At 34.9% G+C, this 25,486-nt stretch overlaps 2 long non-coding RNA genes across 2 annotated transcripts; both read left to right on the plus strand.

The window, feature by feature from the left end:
* Nucleotides 1-8,236: 8,236 nt before the first annotated feature.
* On the plus strand, nucleotides 8,237-9,064 carry LOC149253493 (uncharacterized). The gene is made up of 3 exons (XR_016266205.1): nucleotides 8,237-8,384; nucleotides 8,492-8,558; nucleotides 8,646-9,064. It is a non-coding gene; the product is annotated as an uncharacterized LOC149253493 (long non-coding RNA).
* Nucleotides 9,065-16,046: 6,982 nt separating this feature from the next.
* On the plus strand, nucleotides 16,047-16,874 carry LOC149253494 (uncharacterized). Its single transcript, XR_016266206.1, has 3 exons — nucleotides 16,047-16,194; nucleotides 16,302-16,368; nucleotides 16,456-16,874. It is a non-coding gene; the product is annotated as an uncharacterized LOC149253494 (long non-coding RNA).
* Nucleotides 16,875-25,486: the final 8,612 nt, after the last annotated feature.

Consider the following 25,486-nt stretch of genomic DNA (forward strand, 5'->3'; position numbering starts at 1 on the left):
ATGAGTTGCAGGAAGATATGGTTCTGGATAGGAAGGTAAGAACCATGTGTAGTGGGGATGTTGAGTACCTAAGAATTGGGCTCAAAGGTTCAAAACCTAGCAGTGCAAAATGGATAAAGATTGGGCAAGTGAGGTAGCTATATCCTCACTTGAGCGATGCTTGAAAAACCAACTTTTGGTGGTCCAAAATCCTTTTCAGTGGGTAGGCGTGATCCAAATGGATCCAAGAGCACTCTCTAAGTCTTGAAATTTCTTAAAATCATTTCAAAGGTCAATCAGATTGCACAAAAACAACCCTTAGAATGGCAGAAAACACTATTAGGAAGCAAAAAGACTGAGAAAACAGTGGAAACAAGCGTATTGGTAGTTTAAAGCAGCGTTGAATCAGAGCTGTCAGATCTGGCCAATCAACAGTCCAGATTCGATTGACGAATTGCAATTGGTAAGGATGGACAGAGGATATCGGCGCATGACATATATGTATTGCAATGGCGATTGGCGGAGTCAACAAGGACCGTCGATCAAGAGCGTAGATCGATGGCCCATGTTGCATCACCATGTCGCATTGGTAAACAACAGTGGAGCACTTACCAAACATCCTCGGGGTATATACGATGTGCGATTGCGATCAATTGCATCACAACATCACATAAGAGTAAGCTAACAAAGTAGGGCCGATACAAGCATAACTCATGATAGCCGGATTCGATGGAAAAATAGGCGATAACGTATATTTTTTTTAATTCTGATATGAGTGATTTTATAGTGTTTTAATGTATTTTCGTTATTAAATGAAATACAAAGAGATAGATCCATTGCAATAAGTGACAACAACTAATGGGCAGACCTATTAGGAAAATAGGGCGCAATTATGAAAGTTTGAAGTTCGGCGGAACAATGTTTTGGTGGATTTTCATAATTTTGAAAGGGATTTCTCTGTGTTGATAGTCAGCAGCTGTTACAGTGAATTCAACAACGTGAGGCACTCATACATTAAGAAATAGGTGGCCACCTCCCCGAAAGGCGTTATGCCATGCTTGCTAACACTTAGCAGGGTGATTCGAGCGGACAGAGAGGATGGGAGACCAAAGGCTGAGAAGGAGAAGGCGAACAAGCAGCCCTGAATGGATTTAAAGCCATAGGATGATAGGGACAGAGATAGAGAGAGGGAGTGCTAAGGTAGAATAACGATAGAAACTGAGAGTGAGAGAGTCTGTGTAGTTAGGAGGTTTGAGGGGGTTCAAGTTGAAGCTCTTGTTGTTCTTATTTGAGTGTTGAGACTCAAGTTGAGCTCACACAGTTGTAAACTCTACGCTGGAAGACATAATAGAACGACCACCACTAAGGCAGGATCGGGAGACGTAGCCCAAGAGTTGGGTGAACTCCATATTAATTTTGTTGTGTTATGCGTATTTTCTATTATGTTTTTTCCCTCACTTCTTAACTGCTTATATTTACTCGCAATCTGATCGATCCACAACATAAATAATATAGACAAATCCATGCACATGAGTTTGTAAAACCTTATTAATTGTCTTGCATCTCATTATTAGATTAAAAGTGGATACTCATTGGATGCAAAATAAAATTTTAGAGAACATGTTTTCCAGGTATTTTCATTTTTTTTATATGGGTATACTCAAAAGTGTGTAAAGATGATACTTGTTGGATGTAGAGTTACATCTCACTTTAAGTGGGTGCTTACAATTAACATTTGAGGAAGCCTATAAGGAAACATGTCAAAAAAACAACTTAAAAAAGCAAATTTTATTCTCTTTCGTCCAAAAACAATGAAAACTATCAAACGAAACTGTACCTAATACCCATTATTTTAAGGTTGTCATTTTTATTATTTTTTTAAATGTGTTTTTTAATTTAATTTTAATTATATTTTTTATTACTTTTTATTTTTTAATGTCTTTTTCAAATTCATTTCTAATATTTTTTATTTTATTTTAATATATTATTTATTTATTTCAATTGTTTTTATTTAGTTTTTTCTTTTTTAATTATTTAATGAGGTATTATTTATTTGATTTTTATTTTTTCTAAAACCATTTAGATTTTTTTTTTTTAATTATTTAATGAAGTATTATTTATTTGTTTTTTTAATTTTTCATTTTTATGTGTTAGATTTTTATTTTTTATTTTCTTAAAATATGTATTCTTAGAAATACTTTTTATTATATATATATATATATTTTGTATTTGTTTTGTTTTTTTTTTTTTTTTTTTAAATCTTTGTTTTTCTTCATGATTTTAACTTTTTAATGTTTGAATATATATTTTTATTTACTTGTTATTATTTTTTTAAAACTTTTTGTGTTTCTTTGTTTTGTTTTTGTTGTTATTTTCCCATTGTTTTAGTTTTAGTTTTATTTTTTATTTTTTATTTTTATTTATTTATATATTTATTTATTATTTTGTTTACTTTTATTTTTTCTGCATGGTCTGTGTTGATCCTCAACTAGCAACTTGATCCCATTACGTGTCATTATGATAGCTGATTTCCAAGCTTTTATTATAATGGATTGAGTCAACCCGCACAATGTGTCAATTTCATGGTTGGTCTTTTTGTTTTCATTACAGTGGGTCAAGTTCGCCTATGTCGTGTCTCAATCTATTAGTTGTTTTTTAAATTTTTGTTGCAATGTCAACTTTTCTTAGGATAACATTTTAAAATCACTATACTTTTAGCATTTAAAAAAGAAATTGTTCTTGGCATAATGACTCTTTTATTCAGGTGTTCATTTTTAAAGATTTTTTAGTCATAAATTTTTTCCATAATGATGTTGTTGCAATATGTTGAAAACTTAAAGTTTTTTGTAGTCATTATCTTTGGTTTTAATTCCATGGTTGAAAAATTGTCAAAATTTTAGGGCTTTGGTAAGTCATGGTATTTTATCTTTAATGTATAAAAATAATTACATTTTTTTAATAAAATACCATAACATGGAAAAAAATTATTAACATTATTTATTTTTTTAAATGTTATGATATATTAAAAAAATGATTAATAATGAAAATAAATAAAAAAGAATAACAAATAAAATATGTTATGGAAAGTTACCTTACACCTATTATGAATTTTTAGTTTAATTTCCTTTGCCTGAGAAAAAAAAGATTAATAATGAAAATAAATAAAAAAGAATAACAAATAAAATATGTTATGGAAAGTTCCCTTACACATATTATGAATTTTTAGTTTAATTTCCTTTGCATGAGAAATGATTTTATGTAAGGACGATTTCAAATGTGAAGGTTGATCTCAATATACATGATCAAAAATATATTAATAATTAAGGAAACATTTTGATGTAAATAATATAGTTTATAAAGAAAAATTTTCAATATATTTAAAATATATATATATTTATATATACTATTATAGAGCATTAAATAATTTTAATAATTTAATTTTAGTGATTTTCATATATATAAATTACAAATCTGAAAATTTTTTAAAAGAATCAAATCTCTTTTTATATAATTAATTTTCAAATATTTTTTTTTGAAAAACAGTTTCTACTTCGAAAAGAAGTAATACTCTTAATACATTCTAAATCTCTAATTTTGATACACTAAACCCTTGCTAAATGTATAATTAAGAGGGCTCTAAACATATTTAAAAATTAAATTGGGATATTTTATAAAACAATTTCGATTTCGAAAGTCTACTTTCATAGCCGGACTATGAAAAACTACACCCACTTCAACCAATAATCTATTCCTCGTATTTGTCACTATATATTTGATAAAAACATAGAATTATTAACACATAAATTTGAAGTCACTGGATAAACCATACATTAAAATAGGGCTGAAAATAAGCAGCTTGTTATGGGGTATTAAATGAGCCAAAGTTGTACTTATAGTTTAATATACAATTGTTGTTAATTTAATATCTTATAGACAGTTGTATATTGAAAATAAATAACATACTTACTGTAAGCTGTATATTAAAAATAAATAATTTGTTATACAACACTAAAACCAGAACTGTATAAAACATTAAATAAACCAAAACTGTATATGTTCACTGTTCAATTTTCACCCGGTCGAAATCAAATCAAATAACCCTACTCATTTAATACCCCAACAAACTGTATATTTGTTGCCTTAAAATAAGGCCAAAAGCGTACTTTATAGTGACTGCGATAGTGCAATCATTATTGAGGGGCGTGTCAGTGTTGTTCGTTGCAGCTGTCTAGACTCTATTGTCGCTATAACTATTCCTTGCAATAGATATAAAATGGAAAGTGGATTTAGTGGAGTGTCTTCATCTTCCAACACATCGAAGAGTTCGGTGCATAACATCCAAAGACGAGAACTATCAGCTACAAAATTAGAAAGTTTGTTATGCTTCAAAAGATTATTTTGCACTGCATCGTTGAAAAACAGCCCATTCTTGATACACAACGATATTATTTCCTGTCGGCCATTGGGCATTTTTCACCTGCATTGACGAATATTGTTTGTAGTTGTTTATGGATTAACTAAAACTAAATCGTGGCATTTTCCATCGCCTTGTTCTCCCGTCAACCGATTTCTTGTTTTATTTGATAATATGTTGCATATTTTTTCATTATCCACTGTACAAATCCAGCTTCGTGAAATAAACAGCTTCCTTTAATTGATCTAAAAGATCATTTATGTGAGGAAGGGGATAACGATTCTTGATTGTTATCTTATTCAGTGCTCGGTAATCAATGCACATTATCCACGAGCCATCTTTCTTTCTCACCAAAATGATTGGTGACCCACATGGTGATGTGCTAGGCTTGATGAAACCCTTCTCGAGCAACTCCTGCACCTGCTTCTTGATTTCAGCATTCTCTAAAGCAGACAACCTATACATCCCAATGTTAGGCAATGGAACATCTTGCTGCAAAATAATATCATGTACTACTCCCTTTTTGGGTGGAAAACCTTTAGGTTCTTGAAACAAGACATCATACTCTAAAACAACCTTTTCTATATCAGCTTGTTGTTCAGCATTACAACCCTTAAATACATTGGTTTTATCATGCTTCTTTTCCTTTACACCCATTAGTAAGAATTGTTTGCGTGAATTAATCATTCTTTTCATATGTCCTGAGTTTATGAGAGTATAATTATTCTTGAGCTTAGGAGCTCTTACAAAGTATTCGATTCCATCTTTAACCACTAGATACTTGTTCTCAGCTCTATAGAAAATAGCCTTTCTATCATACAAGTAAGGACTTCCTAAAACAATTCCACATATATCCAAAGGAATTATGTCTAACTCAATTTCATCTACAAATGCTGAACCAAAAGAAAACTTGAGTTTCCACTGTCTAGTCACTTGTAGTTGTGCTTTATCATTCAACCATCCTAATGGGTATGGTTTCTTGTGAGGCATAGTTGATAATCCCAATTTCTTTACAATTGCTTCAGAAATCAAATTTACTTGTGAGCCACTGTCAAACAAAGTATCAATCTTTTGATTTTTGGAAATGACTCAAATATGGAAAAGCTCACGCCTTTTTCTCTCATTTTCTTCATCAGTAATAGATTGAGCATAATTACTAGTAGATGCTTCAGAATTCTTACCTTTTATACCTGTGGCTGCTATGGTTGTTTCATCTCCTGAGTCTGACCCCAAATCTTTCTGAATAGCTATAGTTGTCTTCTTCTCCTTGCCCTCGGACTTCTTAGGTCTCAGCTCTAGATGCAGAATCCAACAATGCTCATCATCATGCCCCTCCTTTCTACAGTGAGTGCATGAAGCTTTAGCTTTCTGTGTAGTCTTAGCCTTCCTTGCCTTCCACTTCTGTTTTCTTTTCTCCTTGCTCTTGCTTACAGTGGGTTGGGATGGTCCCCCAACTTCTGTATTTGCATTCTTTCCTCTAGCTTCTAGATGAGTAGCTTGTACAAATACCTCATCTATACTAGTGGGATTAAACATGAGGATGGTATGCCTCATGTAGCTGTGTAGACCACTAATGTACTTCAGAAGAGTCTTTGGTAGTTCTTGAGCCAAGAACTACCAGAAAATATACATCATCAAAAATATATTAATAATCAAGAAAACATTTTAATTTAAATAATATAGTTTATAAAGAAAAATTTCCAATATATTTAAAAAAAATTATATTTATATATAATATAAAAGTAATTATAAATTATAAATTATAAAGCGTTAAATAATTTTAATAATTTAATTTTAGTGATTTTCATATATAAAAATTACAAATCTGAAAATTTTTGAAAAGAATCAAATCTCTTTTTATATAATTAATTTTCAAATATTTTTTTGAAAAACAGTTTGTATTTGGAAAAGATGTAATACTCGTAATACATTCTAAATCTCTAATTTTGATACACTTAACCCTTGCTAAATCTATAATTAAAAGGGCTCTAAACATATTTAAAAATTAAATTGTGATATTTTATAAAACAATTTCGATTTTGAAAGTCTACTTTCATAGCCGGACTATGAAAAACTACACCCAATTCAACCAATAATCTATTCCTCGTATTTGTCACTATATATTTGATAAAAACATAGAATTATTAACACATAAATTTGAAGTCGCTGGATAAACCACACATTAAAATAGGGCTGAAAATAAGCAGCTTGTTATGGGGTATTAAATGAGCCAAAATTGTACTTATAGTTTAATATACAACTTTTGTTAATTTAATATCTTATAGACAGTTGTATATTGAAAATAAATAACATAATTACTGTAAGCTGTATAGTAAAAATAAATAATTTGTTATACAACACTGAAACCAGAACTGTATAAAACATTAAATAAACCAAAAATGTATATGCTCACTGTTAAATTTTGACCCCGTCAAAATCAAATCAAATAACCCTACTCATTTAATGCCCTAACAAACTGTATATTGGTTGCCTTAAGCTTGCCATAAGGCATTAAATGCCGGGGGAGATGCAGACTGGATAACCTGATAACACGTGAGCGGGGAGACTGGGCATTAAATAAGAAATGGGAGCTCGCGTGTTATCCAGCTATCCAGTCTGCATCTCCCCAGACATTTAATGCCCTAACGCAGGCTGGTTAGCCACTGCCTAAAATAAAGCCAAAAGCATACTTTATAGTTACCGCGATATTGCAATGAGGGGCGTGTCAGTGTTGTTCGTTGCAGCTGTCTAGACTCTATTGTCGATATAACTATTCCTTGCAATAGATATAAAATGGAAAGTGGATTTAGTGGAGTGTCTTCATCTTCCAACACATCGAAGAGTTCGGTGCATAACATTCAAAGACGAGAACTATCAGCTAAAAAATTAGAAAGTTTGTTATGCTTCAAAAGATTATTTTGCACTGCACCGTTGAAAAACAGCGAATTCTTGATACACAACGATCTTATTTCCTGTCGGCCATTGGGCATTTTTCACCTGCATTGACGAATATTGTTTGTAGCTGTTTATGGATTAACTAAAACTAAATCGTGGCATTTTCCATCGCCTTGTTCTCCCGTCAACCGATTTCTTGTTTTATTTGATAATATGTTGCATATTTTTTCGTTATTGAGATTTTAGTTATAGAGTTCAGACTACTCCATGTGATTTTCACATAAAAATCTCTCACAATCCAGATTTTAGTTTATTAGTATTGGCTGCATCGATACTTCCATTACATCGTTGACTTTGAACCTATCGAGAGCCTATCACCCTGTCACACCTCTCTTCTAAACAAAAAATTTTTGTTAAAAGTAATAATCACGCATAACTATAATTCCTAACCCGAATTCATATTATGTCCTTATGATAACCATGTACCTGTACATTTCTTTACCAACACAATTTGTTTCATTACAACGCATATAGATGACATCATTAGCGTTGAATAATATTTAACAATAGTACCATGGTTACGTTTTAAACATTGGTGATTTTTCATTTGTCATGACCGCACATCCACCTAACGATTTACTTGGCACTGTTTTGGTTTACATTCATGACTTGGTCGTATGACGCAACCACCCAAAGTTGATTTATGTAAAAGGTATTTATTGAGCGTTGGTTTCTATGGCTCTGCCATGGTACCGCTCAGATGACAGGTCACAAAGGTCTTTATGATAGTCGTCCTTATGGGGCAGGTGGCATGGTCTGGGTTCTCCAGCCATGTGACACCTCGGGTTGCCAAACCTCGAGTTCTTCACTAGCTGTCCCCGCCATAATTCAGCGGCTTGGATTAAATCTGAGGATCGAACGGCTGGAAATTGGGCAAGGGTTATTGGTGATATTTAAGTGTTTCTCTCCAATAGTTAGTCATTTGCCATCCGGTCTTTGCGTTCAGCGTGTTGTTTCCCCTTCGAGCTCGAACCAGAACTCGAAGCTATGACCTGCTCTCCTCCAGAGTTGCGTTCAGATGCATTGATCCTTGCAGGTAACAAGTGATTCCTTCATACTTGGTTTTCGATTCAGTTCCTACCTTCTCTGTGTTAAAGTCTAACATTATCTGGTTTCTTTTTTTTCCTGTTGAGTTTAACACAGTCGTTCCGGTCATGCGATGGTGAACGCCATGGAGAAGGGTTCTGCAACGAATCTCAGCAACTACCAGGTATGAATTCCTGCTACGAACGGCATAAGCATCAATGTTATAGTTCTGTATACAGTCGCTTAAACTAGTCTGGGTATTCTCATGCAGGTCTTCGTTTCCATTGAAGTCTGCTCATTTGTTACCCATGTTTCGGCGAGAACCTCTTTAGTTTTGCTTATTATTTAACTAGGGTTTGTCAGTTACTGTCTGGATCTTTCAAGGTTTCTCCCATGGATTTTCTGGGTTTACTCACCCGTCTTATTTCTTCTAAGTTTGTAATTTATTGAGCCGTTCCAACGGCGGACTTAGACTGTATGATGCCGTGATGAATACCTCCCTGTCGGGTTTTCACGCACAGAGATGGGTTTTCCTTTAAATGTATATATTTGTGAGTCTTTCTGCATACCATGGGTTGCGTTGTTTATTGTTAACCGAACATTGCCGATGTTATGAATCTTTTGAAGCCTTCGGCATTCATGACAGAGTTTGGATTGTTACTCTTTTAATGAAACCCCTATTCATATGTATATTCTCGGGTGTTTATATGCTGTACGCATCTTTATATATAAGTTTATATACATGTTCTGAGACTCTCTGCAGCTATAACAGAGTTTGATTTGTTTTTCTGTTTATGAGACTCTGGTTCATGTTCAGAAACCTTAAGTTATAATATACATATCCTCAACAGTTTATTCACGAGGATATCTTTTTCAAGATTATTCTTTAAATTACTCTGTGATAATTATGTTAGCTGTTGATCCTTGATCTTGGATATAACTTTGAATATCGGTTATTGTAAGTGGAATAAATTTAATTTCTCATACTGTTTTCCATATAACACATGTTTCCGTATAGGAAGCTCGTATGCAAGAATGAACGAGTTTGTATCTACATTTTCTTTTACTCGTATTGCTTCAATGCTTCTGAGTTTTTTTATATATGGTTACACCTAATTGACGGTTCAATTCCGATTCAGATAGATGAGAAAATGTTCTTTTCGTTTACATGCATTATTACCTGTACAGTTTATTACAGGCGCATATTCCATTTTAATGCTTGCTGAAACTTGACACTTGTTTTTCTCTGTTAACCCTTTTCGGGTATTCCAACTTACGGAACTCACTACCCATACCCCGTCCGGTGGTATAGCACAGTTCTGGTAATTGTCCCGTGTCACGAGTACTGAGACTCGGTGCCGACCCTTACACGGTTGGGTTAATCTGTCCGTCCAAACTTCTCGACTCAGGGTTTTTCAGATATGGCTAGAGTGATATCAGAGGTCTACTGGTTATTCCTTTCAGTTACCAACAAACATTATCTTATTGTTTATGATTGCTACTGCTACACTAATGACATTAACAGTTTATTGAATGATCTCACAATATCCGTTATCCGGATTGAGACTGCTACCTATAGCCAGTCTTGCAACAGGGCTTCTTTAACCTGTAATAAATTAATGCTTGTCTCTATAATATTATCTTTCTCTAGCATTCACTTGAACTAAAACTGTGACAGATACTTTACTTCTAAGTTCCTATACACCCTTATCTGTCCTTACTAACAGTACTTAGGAAACAAACAAGTTTTCCTAGCTTCTTTACTGCAATGTCTACATAAACTGCCCTCTAATCAGGGACTACAAGTTTTATGGAGTCGTACCTGAATGTCTCGATCAGGTATGAGTCTGTTCAACAAAAGTCACCTGAATTTATATTCTGCTCTCCTCCCAGCCACGAGATTCACCCACAGACGGTGTTCTCCCCCCGAGCAATCCTGCAGGCCTCCAGCCCTCAACAGGAACAGTGCACTTCTGTGCCAGGTTATCTGGTCCTCACCAGACTTAACCTTCCACCTCTTCTCCCTTTCTTGGAGCAAGATTAGTTTCTTTTCTTTTTCCTTTTTCCTCTGTCTGTCTTCACAGCACAGAATTCCCCAGTCAGGGCTTTTTCCTCTTTTAGAGGGTAGTTTCATCAGTTATCCCAACTGACCATTTGTTTTAAATTTCACCTCTTAGAGGCTGCCAGCAATTTCCAAACAAAATACTTAATTTAAATATTAAATCAGAATTAGTTTGTCACAGCTTTGTTTAAACATAACAACAACTGTTAAATCTTTTACCACAGTAACTTTCAAAATTTACATAGATCTGGGGTTATTACATCTCCCCCTCCTGAGATTGGACATCGTCCCGATGTCTATCCCCTGTAAACAGGTTTGGATAAGCTTTCCTAAGGAGTTCCTCGTCTTCCCAAGTGGCCTCCTCTGGTCCATAGTGCTGCCACTGCACTTTAGCTTGGGAAATAACTCGTTTCCGCAGCTGCACTTCTCTCCGGTCGAGAATGGTCAGTGGTTCGACCAGAACCTCGCCTTCCGGCTCGACCCGTACATTCTGCCATTGAATCACATGTTTGGAATCGTAAACATATTGCTTTAATACGGATACGTGAAATACATTGTGTATCCTAATATGGCTTGGTAAGGCAAGCTGGTAGGCGACTGGTCCTACTCTGGCCAAAATCTGGAAAGGCCCAAAGTAACGAGGTGCCAGTTTGGCACATCCGCTCCATTGCAAAGTGCTTCTTCTTGGTTGGATCCTTACAAATACATGATCTCCAACCTGGAATTCCTTAAATCTCCTTTTCCGATCAGCGAAACTTTTCTGTCTGTCCTGAGCGGCCTTCAAGTTAGCACGCACCCTCTTTACGGTATTTTCCATTTCCTGTAACATGTCAGGACCAATTCGCAGCTTATCTTCTGGTCCACCCCAGCTTGTGGGGGTGCGGCACTTCCGCCCGTACATAACCTCAAAAGGACTCATCTGAGTTGAGGAATGGTACCCATTGTTGTATGCAAATTCGACTAAATGTAAATAGTCTTCCCATTGAGTAGGCTTCATCATTACGCATGCTCTCAGCATATCTTCCACCACTTGGTTTACTCGTTCTGTTTGACCATCTGTTTGGGGATGATAGGCTGTACTAAAATTCAGCTGCGTTCCCAGCTCAGCAAACAGTGTTCTCCAAAAGGTTGATGTAAACTTGACATCCCGATCAGAAATAATCACTTTTGGTAACCCGTGCAATTTGAACACATGCTGCATGAAAATATGGGCAATCTGTACAGCTTTAAATGTCGATTGCACAGGTATGAAATGGGCTGCCTTACTCAGCTTATCGACTACCACCATAATGGAGTCATTATTCTTCTTGGTCTTGGGCAGTCCCGTTATAAAATCCATGGAGATAGTCTCCCATTTCCATTCCGGAATGGGTAGAGGTTGTAACAACCCTGCTGGATGCATGTGTTCCGCCTTAATTTGCTGACATTCTAGACAGCGTGCTAGGTACATAGCTATCTCTTTCTTCATTTTTGGCCAGTAGTATTCTTTGCGGAGTGCGGTAACCATTTTCTGGTACCCCGGATGGCCAGTATAATGGCTGGTGTGAAATTCGTCTAAAATCAGCTTCTTAATGCTGTCCTCATTGGGTACATACAGCCTGTTGTTAAAGTATAACATATCATCACTACCTAGCTTGTACCCTTGTTGGGGTTCTTTATCAGATTGTTGCTGTAATTGCTGTTTGATGTGCTGATAAACAGCATCTTGCTTACTTGCTATTCTTATATTTTCCAATAGGGTACTTTGCCATTTGCTAACTGAAATTCTGCACATACATTGCACCTTCCGACTTAAAGCATCCGCTACTCGGTTTTCTTTACCCTTCAGATGCTTAATTTCAAAGTCGAACCCACTTAAGAAGTCAGCCCAGCGAGCCTGTCTTGTATTTAAAGTGGGTTGACTGAAGTAGTTCGTTAGGCTGTGGTGATCTGTTAATAACAGAAATTTTCTGCCCAAAAGGTAATGTCGCCACATTTTCAAGGCATGAATAACAGCAGCCAACTCCATGTCATAAGCAGAATACTTCTGCTCATGCTCTTTCAGTTTTCTCGATTCATAGGCAATGACCTTTCCATCCTGCATCAGCACTCCTCCCACACCTTCTTTGCTTGCGTCCGTGCAGACTACATAATCCTTGTTAGGGTCTGCGATACTTAATATTGGTGCTGAAGTGAGTAAGTGCTTGAGCTGTTCAAAGCTCTTCTGACACTCCGAGGTCCATTTAAATATTTTTCCTTTCTTTTGCAACGAGGTGATTGGATATGCTACTCTTGAAAAGCCTTCGACAAATCTTCTGTAATATCCTGCCAACCCCATAAAGGACCTAATATCGGCCACGTCCTTTGGTACAGGCCACTCCATTATAGTTCTAATCTTCTCTGGGTCCACTGCAATGCCTTCTTTAGTGATTACGTGGCCCAAATATTGTATCTCTTCCTTGTAAAAGTCGCATTTGCTGAATTTTGCAAATAGTTGATGTTCCCGCAAGGTTTGCAATACCAATCTCAAGTGCTCCTCATGTTCCTTCCTTGATTTGCTGTAGATCAGAATGTCGTCTATAAAAATCAGCACAAACTTATCCAAAAATTGATGAAACACACTGTTCATCAAACACATGAAAGTGGCGGGTGCATTTGTCAGCCCAAAAGGTAACACCACGAACTCATAATGGCCATACCGCGTTCTGAATGCAGTTTTGGCGATATCTTCCTCTTTTATTCTGATCTGGTGGTAACCAGATCGCAGGTCGATTTTTGAAAATATCGTTGCCCCTTTCACTTGATCAAAGAGCTCGTCAATTCTAGGCAATGGATACTTGTTTTTGATGGTAAGCTTGTTTAGCTGGCGATAATCAATGCACATCCGAAAGGTCCCGTCTTTCTTTTTAACAAACAGCACTGGGGCTCCCCAGGGCGACACGCTGGGACGAATATAATTCTTCTCCAACAATTCTTGGAGCTGCAACTTTAGCTCTGTTAATTCCGGCACACTCATACGGTAAGGTGCCCGAGATACAGGTGCTGCCCCTGGGATTAGCTCAATTGTGAAGTCCACATCCCGCTTTGGTGGCAAACCCGGCACTTCCTCGGGAAAGACATTTGTAAACTACTGCACTATCGGTATGTTATTCAGCATAACAGTTTTGTCTTTCTGGTTTGCGTATCCCACCTGGATAGCGTAGATTTGACATTTCTTCTTAAAGCACTTAACTAATTGGTTAGCTGTAATAGGTCGAATCTGCACAGGGTGTCTGATTCCCTGCAGTTCCTGCTGGATTCCCAGGTCATCCTTATAATATATGGTCTTGGTCTTGCAGTTTACCAAGGACCAGTGTTTCTCCAGCCAGACCATCCCAATCAGAATATCGTAGGAGCCCAGTGGTAATATATTCAAATCTGCCGTTATTGGCTGCCCTGCTAAGGTTAGGGTACAATTATTTACCTTGGCCAAGACTCGCCTCTTGGCTCCTGTAGCTAATTGGACCAGCCACGGAATTTTGAACTTTTCAGCTTGCAGTTTACACTGTTCTACTAATTTTGGACTAATATAACTTAGGGTAGCCCCTGGGTCTATAAGAACAGCTATAGACAGGTTTGAGATTTTACCTTCAAATTCAATCATGGATGGTTGGTACTCCGCCTGACGGTCCTCCAGCGCCGCGTTAATCCTGGGTACGCTACGTGCCACGTCCCCAACTGTTGATGCCTCATGTATCTGAGATATCTGATCTGCCCCTTTCTTCTGTGGACAGTTTTTAACATAATGGGGGCCTCCACAACCCCAACATTGCACTGGTGGTCGGGTCAACCCCTCACCGTCTGATCTAACAAACTGCTCGTTAGTCTTAACTTCGCCCATGGGTCTGTTCCGAGGTGCATTCCTTGCAGTAGGTCTGCTACTTGGTCCTTTACCAGCACTCTTGTTTCCACTGCTGCGACTTCCTTTGCTGTTTCCAAATACCCGACCACCTCTCTTCTCACTCCACTTCTTGCCGGAAGTGTCCCCTTTCTGCTTGGTCTGCTGATAACAAATTCTGGCCTTACGGATAGCCTCATCCATAGTTTTAGGATTATCAAATTCAATCCTTTCTCTTATATACGAAGGTAAGCTACTTACAAATCTCTGTACTTTGGCTTTTTCTTCCTTAATGTAAGGTACATAACGTAACAGTGAGGTAAAACGATTGATAAACTCGTCCATTGACTGCTGTCCCAGTCTTAAGTCATGAAACTCTCTAGCCTTCTCATCGTAGAAGCGTTCTGTCAAGTACCTTTCTTTGAAATACTTCTGGAATTTTTCCCATGTAATAGTTCGTTCGCTGACTCCTTTGACAATTTTTATCTCCTCCCACCACAAGGTTGCCTTACCTTGTAACTGGAAGATTGCCAACCTTGCTTTCAGGTTGTGGTCGTACTCGTATAACTGGAAATACTTATTCATATTGATCAACCAAGCTTCAGCAGCTTCCTCTTGCTCACCATCAAAATGTGGAGGTTTGATCTTTCGAAATTCTCCTTGTAACTCCACTTTCTGACGTTTTATTGTTTGTTGTTGAGGTACGTTATCAGAGTAATCCTCTTTATCTTCTGAGTTTCCCGGTTCCATCTGATACTCTGGTTCTTCTGTCTCCCGTTGCTGTTCTGCACTGGGATTGGACAGGGGTGGGTTCTGCCTGTCCGACAGGCTCTTTAGAATCCTTTCTTGCTCAACTGTTAAGCGTGCGTTGTCTTCACGCAATCGTGCCATCTCAGCTTTCAATTCCTGGACAGTTTCCAGGATAGCACGGTTTGTACTCCGCGATTCAGCCCCCAATTGCACCCACAGCTCTGCATTCTCCTGAGGATGACCGTCAGGTCCTTGCATCTTGTTCCCCTTTTAAGTCAAACCGCTGGCTGTTGCAATTCTGAATCATTCCAAATAATAAAAACAAACATATATAAGTATATTGTTAGTTTTTTTTAACTTGCTTGGTGTACCCTTCTGTATATTGAATATGTTCTCTCTAAGGCCACAGTGTTGAATCTGGGCTCTGATACCAATTTGTCACACCTCTCTTCTAAACAAAAAATTTTTGTTAAAAGTAATAATCACGCATAACTATAATTCCTAACCCGAATTCATATTATGTCCTTATGATAACCATGTACCTGTACATTTCTTTACCAACACAATTTGTGTCATTACAACGCATATAGATGACATCATTAGCGTTGAATAATATTTAACAATAGTACCATGGTTACGTTTTAAACATTGGTGATTTTTCATTTGTCATGACCGCACATCCACCTAACGATTTACTTGGCACTGTTTTGGTTTACATTCATGACTTGGTCGTATGACGCAACCACCCAAAGTTGATTTATGTAAAAGGTATTTATTGAGCGTTGGTTTCTATGGCTCTGCCATGGTACCGCTCAGATGACAGGTCACAAAGGTCTTTATGATAGTCGTCCTTATGGGGCAGGTGGCATGGTCTGGGTTCTCCAGCCATGTGACACCTCGGGTTGCCAAACCTCGAGTTCTTCACTAGCTGTCCCCGCCATAATTCAGCGGCTTGGATTAAATCTGAGGATCGAACGGCTGGAAATTGGGCAAGGGTTATTGGTGATATTTAAGTGTTTCTCTCCAATAGTTAGTCATTTGCCATCCGGTCTTTGCGTTCAGCGTGTTGTTTCCCCTTCGAGCTCGAACCAGAACTCGAAGCTATGACCTGCTCTCCTCCAGAGTTGCGTTCAGATGCATTGATCCTTGCAGGTAACAAGTGATTCCTTCATACTTGGTTTTCGATTCAGTTCCTACCTTCTCTGTGTTAAAGTCTAACATTATCTGGTTTCTTTTTTTTCCTGTTGAGTTTAACACAGTCGTTCCGGTCATGCGATGGTGAACGCCATGGAGAAGGGTTCTGCAACGAATCTCAGCAACTACCAGGTATGAATTCCTGCTACGAACGGCATAAGCATCAATGTTATAGTTCTGTATACAGTCGCTTAAACTAGTCTGGGTATTCTCATGCAGGTCTTCGTTTCCATTGAAGTCTGCTCATTTGTTACCCATGTTTCGGCGAGAACCTCTTTAGTTTTGCTTATTATTTAACTAGGGTTTGTCAGTTACTGTCTGGATCTTTCAAGGTTTCTCCCATGGATTTTCTGGGTTTACTCACCCGTCTTATTTCTTCTAAGTTTGTAATTTATTGAGCCGTTCCAACGGCGGACTTAGACTGTATGATGCCGTGATGAATACCTCCCTGTCGGGTTTTCACGCACAGAGATGGGTTTTCCTTTAAATGTATATATTTGTGAGTCTTTCTGCATACCATGGGTTGCGTTGTTTATTGTTAACCGAACATTGCCGATGTTATGAATCTTTTGAAGCCTTCGGCATTCATGACAGAGTTTGGATTGTTACTCTTTTAATGAAACCCCTATTCATATGTATATTCTCGGGTGTTTATATGCTGTACGCATCTTTATATATAAGTTTATATACATGTTCTGAGACTCTCTGCAGCTATAACAGAGTTTGATTTGTTTTTCTGTTTATGAGACTCTGGTTCATGTTCAGAAACCTTAAGTTATAATATACATATCCTCAACAGTTTATTCACGAGGATATCTTTTTCAAGATTATTCTTTAAATTACTCTGTGATAATTATGTTAGCTGTTGATCCTTGATCTTGGATATAACTTTGAATATCGGTTATTGTAAGTGGAATAAATTTAATTTCTCATACTGTTTTCCATATAACACATGTTTCCGTATAGGAAGCTCGTATGCAAGAATGAACGAGTTTGTATCTACATTTTCTTTTACTCGTATTGCTTCAATGCTTCTGAGTTTTTTTATATATGGTTACACCTAATTGACGGTTCAATTCCGATTCAGATAGATGAGAAAATGTTCTTTTCGTTTACATGCATTATTACCTGTACAGTTTATTACAGGCGCATATTCCATTTTAATGCTTGCTGAAACTTGACACTTGTTTTTCTCTGTTAACCCTTTTCGGGTATTCCAACTTACGGAACTCACTACCCATACCCCGTCCGGTGGTATAGCACAGTTCTGGTAATTGTCCCGTGTCACGAGTACTGAGACTCGGTGCCGACCCTTACACGGTTGGGTTAATCTGTCCGTCCAAACTTCTCGACTCAGGGTTTTTCAGATATGGCTAGAGTGATATCAGAGGTCTACTGGTTATTCCTTTCAGTTACCAACAAACATTATCTTATTGTTTATGATTGCTACTGCTACACTAATGACATTAACAGTTTATTGAATGATCTCACAATATCCGTTATCCGGATTGAGACTGCTACCTATAGCCAGTCTTGCAACAGGGCTTCTTTAACCTGTAATAAATTAATGCTTGTCTCTATAATATTATCTTTCTCTAGCATTCACTTGAACTAAAACTGTGACAGATACTTTACTTCTAAGTTCCTATACACCCTTATCTGTCCTTACTAACAGTACTTAGGAAACAAACAAGTTTTCCTAGCTTCTTTACTGCAATGTCTACATAAACTGCCCTCTAATCAGGGACTACAAGTTTTATGGAGTCGTACCTGAATGTCTCGATCAGGTATGAGTCTGTTCAACAAAAGTCACCTGAATTTATATTCTGCTCTCCTCCCAGCCACGAGATTCACCCACAGACGGTGTTCTCCCCCCGAGCAATCCTGCAGGCCTCCAGCCCTCAACAGGAACAGTGCACTTCTGTGCCAGGTTATCTGGTCCTCACCAGACTTAACCTTCCACCTCTTCTCCCTTTCTTGGAGCAAGATTAGTTTCTTTTCTTTTTCCTTTTTCCTCTGTCTGTCTTCACAACACAGAATTCCCCAGTCAGGGCTTTTTCCTCTTTTAGAGGGTAGTTTCATCAGTTATCCCAACTGACCATTTGTTTTAAATTTCACCTCTTAGAGGCTGCCAGCAATTTCCAAACAAAATACTTAATTTAAATATTAAATCAGAATTAGTTTGTCACAGCTTTGTTTAAACATAACAACAACTGTTAAATCTTTTACCACAGTAACTTTCAAAATTTACATAGATCTGGGGTTATTACACACCCACTACAAACGTGGATGAAAAAATTGAGTGAATGATGAACCCAGGACAGAGGGTACCTGCTTCATAGAACTTTAACAGTTGTAGCAGAATGTACATGCTATTATAGTCTGCGAACATTAAACGTGATAAGATACGCACTGCCCTTTTATATATATTTTCACAAATATGTCTTTCGCATATGGCCGCAAGTCGATCAGCTCTCTCAATCATTAGTACGTTATATATAAAAAGCAATAGCAGTGGGTGAAGGAGAATTGACAGACCTTTTTATATATATAAATGAGTTGCCACGTATATCAGTGGGGTTTCACGTTTCTGCAACGAAGCCTGGAGTAGCTGAGTCGATGGCGCACATATAGGATGACGGAGAGAATGATTGCAGTGATATAACGACGCTATGATATCATCGATCGTTCATTGATCAACCGATTTGGTGTGACGTGGAACCTAGAGTTGTTCATGAGTCTGGAAAGTTGGCAGGCCATATAAAGAATGGATTATGTGAAAAAAATTTGAAAGTTGTCTTCTTCTATAACCCTTTTTTATATTGTTTTTTTATTTTTATTTTTAGTGAAAAAATTTTAATTAGTTTTGAGATTTTGAAATTATAAATATTAAATTCAATATTTTAAAAATTAAAAATAAATTTTAGTTTTTAAAAGTAAATATTATTTTGAGTATTTTTTACATGGCTCTAAATTGAATCGTAAGATATTAAAATTATATTAAAAATAAATAAATTTAAAAAAATTATACAAGTCAAATGTTATAATAATAATGATTGAATAAGTGTCACCATAATTTGCATAAAAAAATAATTAGTAAAAAAATATTAATAATAAATTAAAATGGTTATTAACTTAAACAACAAATTATTATGTAAATAAAGCAATTCGATTTCAAATATTTATATTTTATTATTGTTGAAAGTATTTGTGTATTTGTATTTTTAATTTTTTCTTGTTTTTTATATTAATTAAACTATCGACTTTTTTATAAAAGACAATTCCTCAGCAACAACACTACATATTAGGCTTGTTTTTTAAACTTTTAAATTAAATGTGATTTTCTCTGATTTATAAAAGTGTCTGTAAAACCTCTTATCCCAGAACGTATATATTTGTAATTGTCTCGTATAGTAAATTTATCATCAGGAATATATATATATATATATATATGAGAAAAATGTAAATATTAGTTAAATATATATAAAAGTTAATATTTATAATTATAATCTAAACCTTTTTTCCTTAAAATGTTGTATTTTTTATTATATCGAGTTTTAATTTTATTTAATAATATTATTATGAATTATAATTCAAAATCTATTATAACTTAAAATTTGACTTAACAAGTAGAGGCCCAGTGGCATTATTGATTGAGAAAAAATATTAATAATAAAGTAATTCGTGTTCGAATTTTAAAAAAATAGTTAACGAAATAATGTTACTTATAAATTTAACTTAACTCAAATATAAAATTTTAATCAAATACCTTTTAATTTTGAATTATTATGTTATTCCATTATATAAAATAATTATAAAATATTTACATAAAATAATTACATATTATTGTAAACAATTTTGTTTTTTATTCATAATAAAAAGAGTTTTTAATTTAAATAATATCTATGAAATTGGATATTATTTTTGGGATTCAACTACTTTAAATAAGTAATTCATTTTTGACCATTTCCATAATAAAAAAAGAAAAAGAAAAAATATATATTTATAAAGATAAAAAAATTCAGTTTATTATCAAAATTGTAATAGTAAAATTATATATTTTTCTTAAGAATGAATCTAGATATTATCCGTAATATCTATATATATATTTGATATTAAATTAAATTTTAATTATATAAAAAATTGCGTGAAGTAATGTGTTAATTAATCCGTGCTTAATGGGAAGAAAGTTATATGAATATGTTTTCGTTTATTATATTTGCAAATTGGTATTAGGAATATGTATACAATGTTTATCATAAATATTAATATTAAATATGATATAATGTCAAGATTATATCTATATCTATATCTATATCTATATATATATATATATATATATATATATATATATATATAATTAATTAATTTTGTGTGAACTAGTGTGTTAGTTAATATTGTTTAATAGGAAAAAGTTATATGAATGTCTTAGCTTATTATATTGGTAAATGGGTAATTAGGAATATATATACTAGGTTTATAGTAATATTTATAATAAAGAAAATGGGAAAAGTAAAACTCATAAAGGTAAAAAAATAAATTAAATATTGGTTGGTTAGCTAAAATGAGATATAGATAAAAAATAATGAATATATGGTTAGTTTTATCAAAAACACATTTCATTTTACTTTAAGTAATTAAAATTAATAAAATCACAAAAATGAATTAAATTAGAATTTTATTTAAAATTAAAATTATTATTATCATTTTAAAAAACTATATATAAAATAAATCTAAATATATTTAATATATATATATATATATATATATATATATATATATATATATATATATATATATATATATATATATAAAATAATATTTTTAATTTTGAAAATTAAATCTTACTTTTTCATAAAGATTTTTAATGTATAAATAGGTTTTGTTACAATACAATGAACCAATATCATAGCTTATCATTAAAAAAATTATAAGTCATTTTGTCTCATACAATAATTCACTTGGCAATTAAGAAATCCAATATTCAAATCACTTGAAAGTAACCTAGTCTACTATGAGGAGAATATTTCTTAGGCACATAGGTATAGAGTTAAGGATTGGAATCGAGCTTGTGTGACATGAATACAACATTTCTTAGAGATAGAGGTATAGAGTTAGGGATTGGAATCAATGTCATGTCACATGAATACAAGCCCTTTTCAACTATCTAATGGTCCAGTTATCTAAAAAAATTGACTAAACTACTTTAGAGACATATCTCAACTTTTGATTTGTATATATTATTAAAAATATTATATAATATTCTATGAAAATTAGATCTCTATCATCCATTTAATTATTAAAAATTAAATTAAAATTATGAAACCTTATTCCAAAATAAATATATCTAGTAATATAATTATAGAAAATAAATTAGATGATTTTCAAAAAAATATGAATAACTTTTATTCATAACCATTTTTCCTGGTTCTCGGCTTAAAATAATAACATTTTAGATAGTTAAGTGCGGTAAGGACAATGATAAATGAAATAATTTTTAACATTAAGTCAGGTAGATTGAGATTGGAAAACACTTTGGAGGGGATATTATACCAAATCATATGCTCGGAAAGACGTTTCAATTTGAGAAACTTTATTGTAGTAAATAGGATTGTGTGTTTTATTTTTAAAAATATTTACAAGTATCTAGTTGAATGGATTGAAAGCTTTTAAAAAGGCAAAATAATTATGAGCGGAACTTTGATGTGTAAAATGAGTTTTCCCCCCCAAAAAAAAAAAAAAAACTATAGAGTTTATTTTTATTTTTTTAATTATATTTTTTTTGTATAATTTTTATTGGTTTATTTAAATATTAATGCTAATTATCTATTTGACACATAATTTAATATGCATTCAATGAGTAATGTTTTTTAAAGAAGATCCAAACTTTAAAAAAAAAGTGAAAATACATAATAATAAAATAAAAAATATATGTATTTCATTTCAACTTGAAAATTTATGAAAAAATGATATTTTAATGTATTTTAATTTTTTTCAAATTAGGACTATCAAAAGTACACAATGTTGATTCAAAATGGATCCAAGAATACTCGATAAGTTTTGAAATCTTCTTAAAATCATTTCAAAGGTCAAGCAGATCGCATGAAAACAGCCCTTGGAATGGCAGAAAACACTATTGGGAAGTAAAAAGACTGAGAAAATAGTGGAAACAGGCGTATCGGCAGTTTAAAGTAGCATTGAATCAGAGCCATCAGATCTGGCTGATCAACGGTCTAGATCCGATCGGCGTATCACAATCGGCAAGGACATACAAAGGATATCAGCACATGACATATATGTATTGTAATGACGATCGGCAGAGTCAACAAGGACTGTCAATCAAGCGAGCAGATCGACGACCCACGTTGCATCGCCATGTCACATCGATAAACAACAGTGGAGCACTTACCAAACAGCCCGCAGGTATGTGCGATGTGTGATTGCGATCAATCGCATCGCAACATCGCATGAGAGTAGCTTAACGAAGTGAGGCCGATACAATCATAACTTGCGATAGCCGGACTCGAAGGAAAAATAGGTGATAGCATATATTTTTTTTAAGTACAATATGCAGGATTTTATAGTGTTTTAATGTATTTTCATAACTTTGAAAGGCATTTCTCTATGTTGATAGTCAGCGACTATTACAGGGATGTCAAAAACCCAAGGCACTCATTCGTTAAGAAACAGGTGGCCACCTCCCCGAAAGGGGTTATGCCATGCTTGCTAACGCTTAGCAGGGGGATTCGAGTGGATAGAGAGGTTGGGAGACCAAAGGGCGAGAAGGCGAAGGTGAATAGGCAACCCTGAATGGCTTTAAATCCACAGGATGATAGGGATAGAGACAGAGAGAACGACTGTTGAGGTAGAATAATGATAGAAACCGAGAGTGAGAGAATTTGTGTACTTAGGAGGCTTGAGGGGTTCAAGCTGAAGCTCTTGTTATTCTTATTTGTGTGTTGAGACTCAAGTTGAACTCACACAGTTGTAAAATCTACGTTGGAAGACATAATAGAACGACCACCATTGAGGCAGGACCGGGAGACGTAGCCCAAGAGTTGGGCGAACATCATATTAATTTCGTTGTGTTATGCGTATTGTCTGTTATGTTTTTTTCCCTCATTGCTTAACTGCTTATATTTACTCACAATCTGATCAATCCATTTCATGAGTAATATAGAAAAATCCATGTACACGAGTATGTAAAACCTTATTAATTGTCTTAGATCTCATTATCAGATCAAGTGGTATCAAAACTTTAGGTTTACTAAGGTTAGACAAGCTTGTGCTAGATTGGTGAATGATAACTAGGTCAAAGCTCAAATTAGGAGAAGGAGAACTGGTTGAAACTAACCCAGAAATTGATAGAGTCTATCCTAGGAGGGAAATGGCAGAAGAAAATCCCTTGGAATTAAACTCTTAGTTCATGGACAGTTTCATAACCATGAGAGCCATGGTAGAAGAAATGTATCGAAAATTTAAGAAAGGTCGGAGTGAAGACTCTTCAACCTCCAAACAAGACAAAGGAACAGAAGAATCTCTTATAGATGGTCATTCTGAAGGAAAAGGGAAAGGAAAAGAGGTTCCTCTGTCCACACCTCCTGACAGCCCTAAAAATAAAAAGAAGAAAACATCTCTGATTAAATAAGATGTTAAATTTGATTTTCCAATATATGATGGAGAATTAAATGCAGAGAAGCTAGATAATTGGATTAGACAGTTTGATGTGTATTGCAGGGTGTAGAGTATTGATTCAGACAGGAGTAAAATTCTGTTGGCCAACCTACGCCTTGGAGGAACTACCTTGCTATGGTGGGAAGGCAAGACATAAGCTGACTTGAAGAAGCACAGTAAAATTCTTTCTGTCTGGAGTGAATTTGTTTTTGCAATTAAAAAAAATTCTATCCACTAGCTTATATACAGCAAGCTATGATGAGTTGGCAAACTTTTCGCCAATTAAAAGGGTAAAGTGTAGAAAGCTACACCCAAGAATTTAGAAAAAGTGCTTTGATTCTAGGCATTTCTTTAGACTCAACTGAAACTTTGCTGAAGTATATAGGTGGTCTACATAGTTATTTGAGGCACACCATTCACATGTTTAACCCTACTAGCATAGATGAGGTATCTGTTAAGGCTACCCAACTAGAGGCTAGAGGCAAGAATGTGAACCGAGAGATTGGGGGATCATCAAAACCCACTGCAAGCAAGAATAAGGAGAAATGGAAAGAGAGGAAGGAAAATGCTGTACAAAAGGCCAAACCTTCATGCACACACTGCAAGAAGGATGGACATGAGGATGAACATTGCTAGTCTTTGCATCCAGAGCTGGAACCCAAGAAGTTTGATGGCAAGAAGAAGAAGGCTGCTGCTGCTATACAAAAAGATTTGGGGTCAAACTCAGGTGATGAAACAACAATCGCAGCCACAGGTATAAAAGGTAAGAATTCTGAAGCATCTACTAGTAATTCTACCCAAACTATTGATTATGAAGAAAATGAGAGAAAAAGGCATGAGATTTTTCATATTAGAGGTATTTCAAAGCATCAAAAGATTGATACTTTGTTTGATAGTGGCTCACAAGTAAACTTAATTTCTGAAGCAATTGTAAAGAAGCTGGGATTACTAACCACACCTCACAAGAAGCCATATCCATTGGGTTGGGAATGTGATAAAGAAAAGCTACAAGTGACTAGACAATGTAATCTTAGGTTTTCTTTTAGGTCAGCATTTATAGATGAGGTTGAGTTAGATATCGTTCCTTTGGATATATGTGGAATTGTTTTAGGAAGTCCTTACTTGTATGATAGAAAAGCCATTTTCTATAGAGCTGAAAATAAGTATCAACTCGTTAAAGATGGAATCAAATATATTGTAAGAGCTCATAAGCTCAAAAATAATTACACTCTCATAAACTCAGGGCAGATGAAAAGAATTGTAAATTCATGCAAGCAATTTTTACTGATGGTTGTAAAGGAAAAGGAACCTGATAGAACCAATGTATTTGAAGGCTGTAATGCTAAACAGCAAGCTGATTTAGAAAAATTTGTTTCAGAATATGATATCATATTTCAAGAACCTAAAGGCCTGCCACCCAGAAGGGAAATTGTACATGATATTAATTTGTAGCAAGATGCTCCATTGCCTAACATTGGAATGTACAGGTTATCCGCTTTAGAGAATGTAAGATCAAAAAGTAGGTACATGAGTTGCTCGAGAAAGGGTTCATAAGACCAAGCACATCACCATGATG

This window comes from Pinus tabuliformis, chromosome 7, assembly GCF_031772625.1.
Source record: "Pinus tabuliformis cultivar Carrire ecotype Pingquan chromosome 7, CPIR1, whole genome shotgun sequence".
Classification (NCBI taxonomy): Eukaryota; Viridiplantae; Streptophyta; class Pinopsida; order Pinales; family Pinaceae; genus Pinus; species Pinus tabuliformis.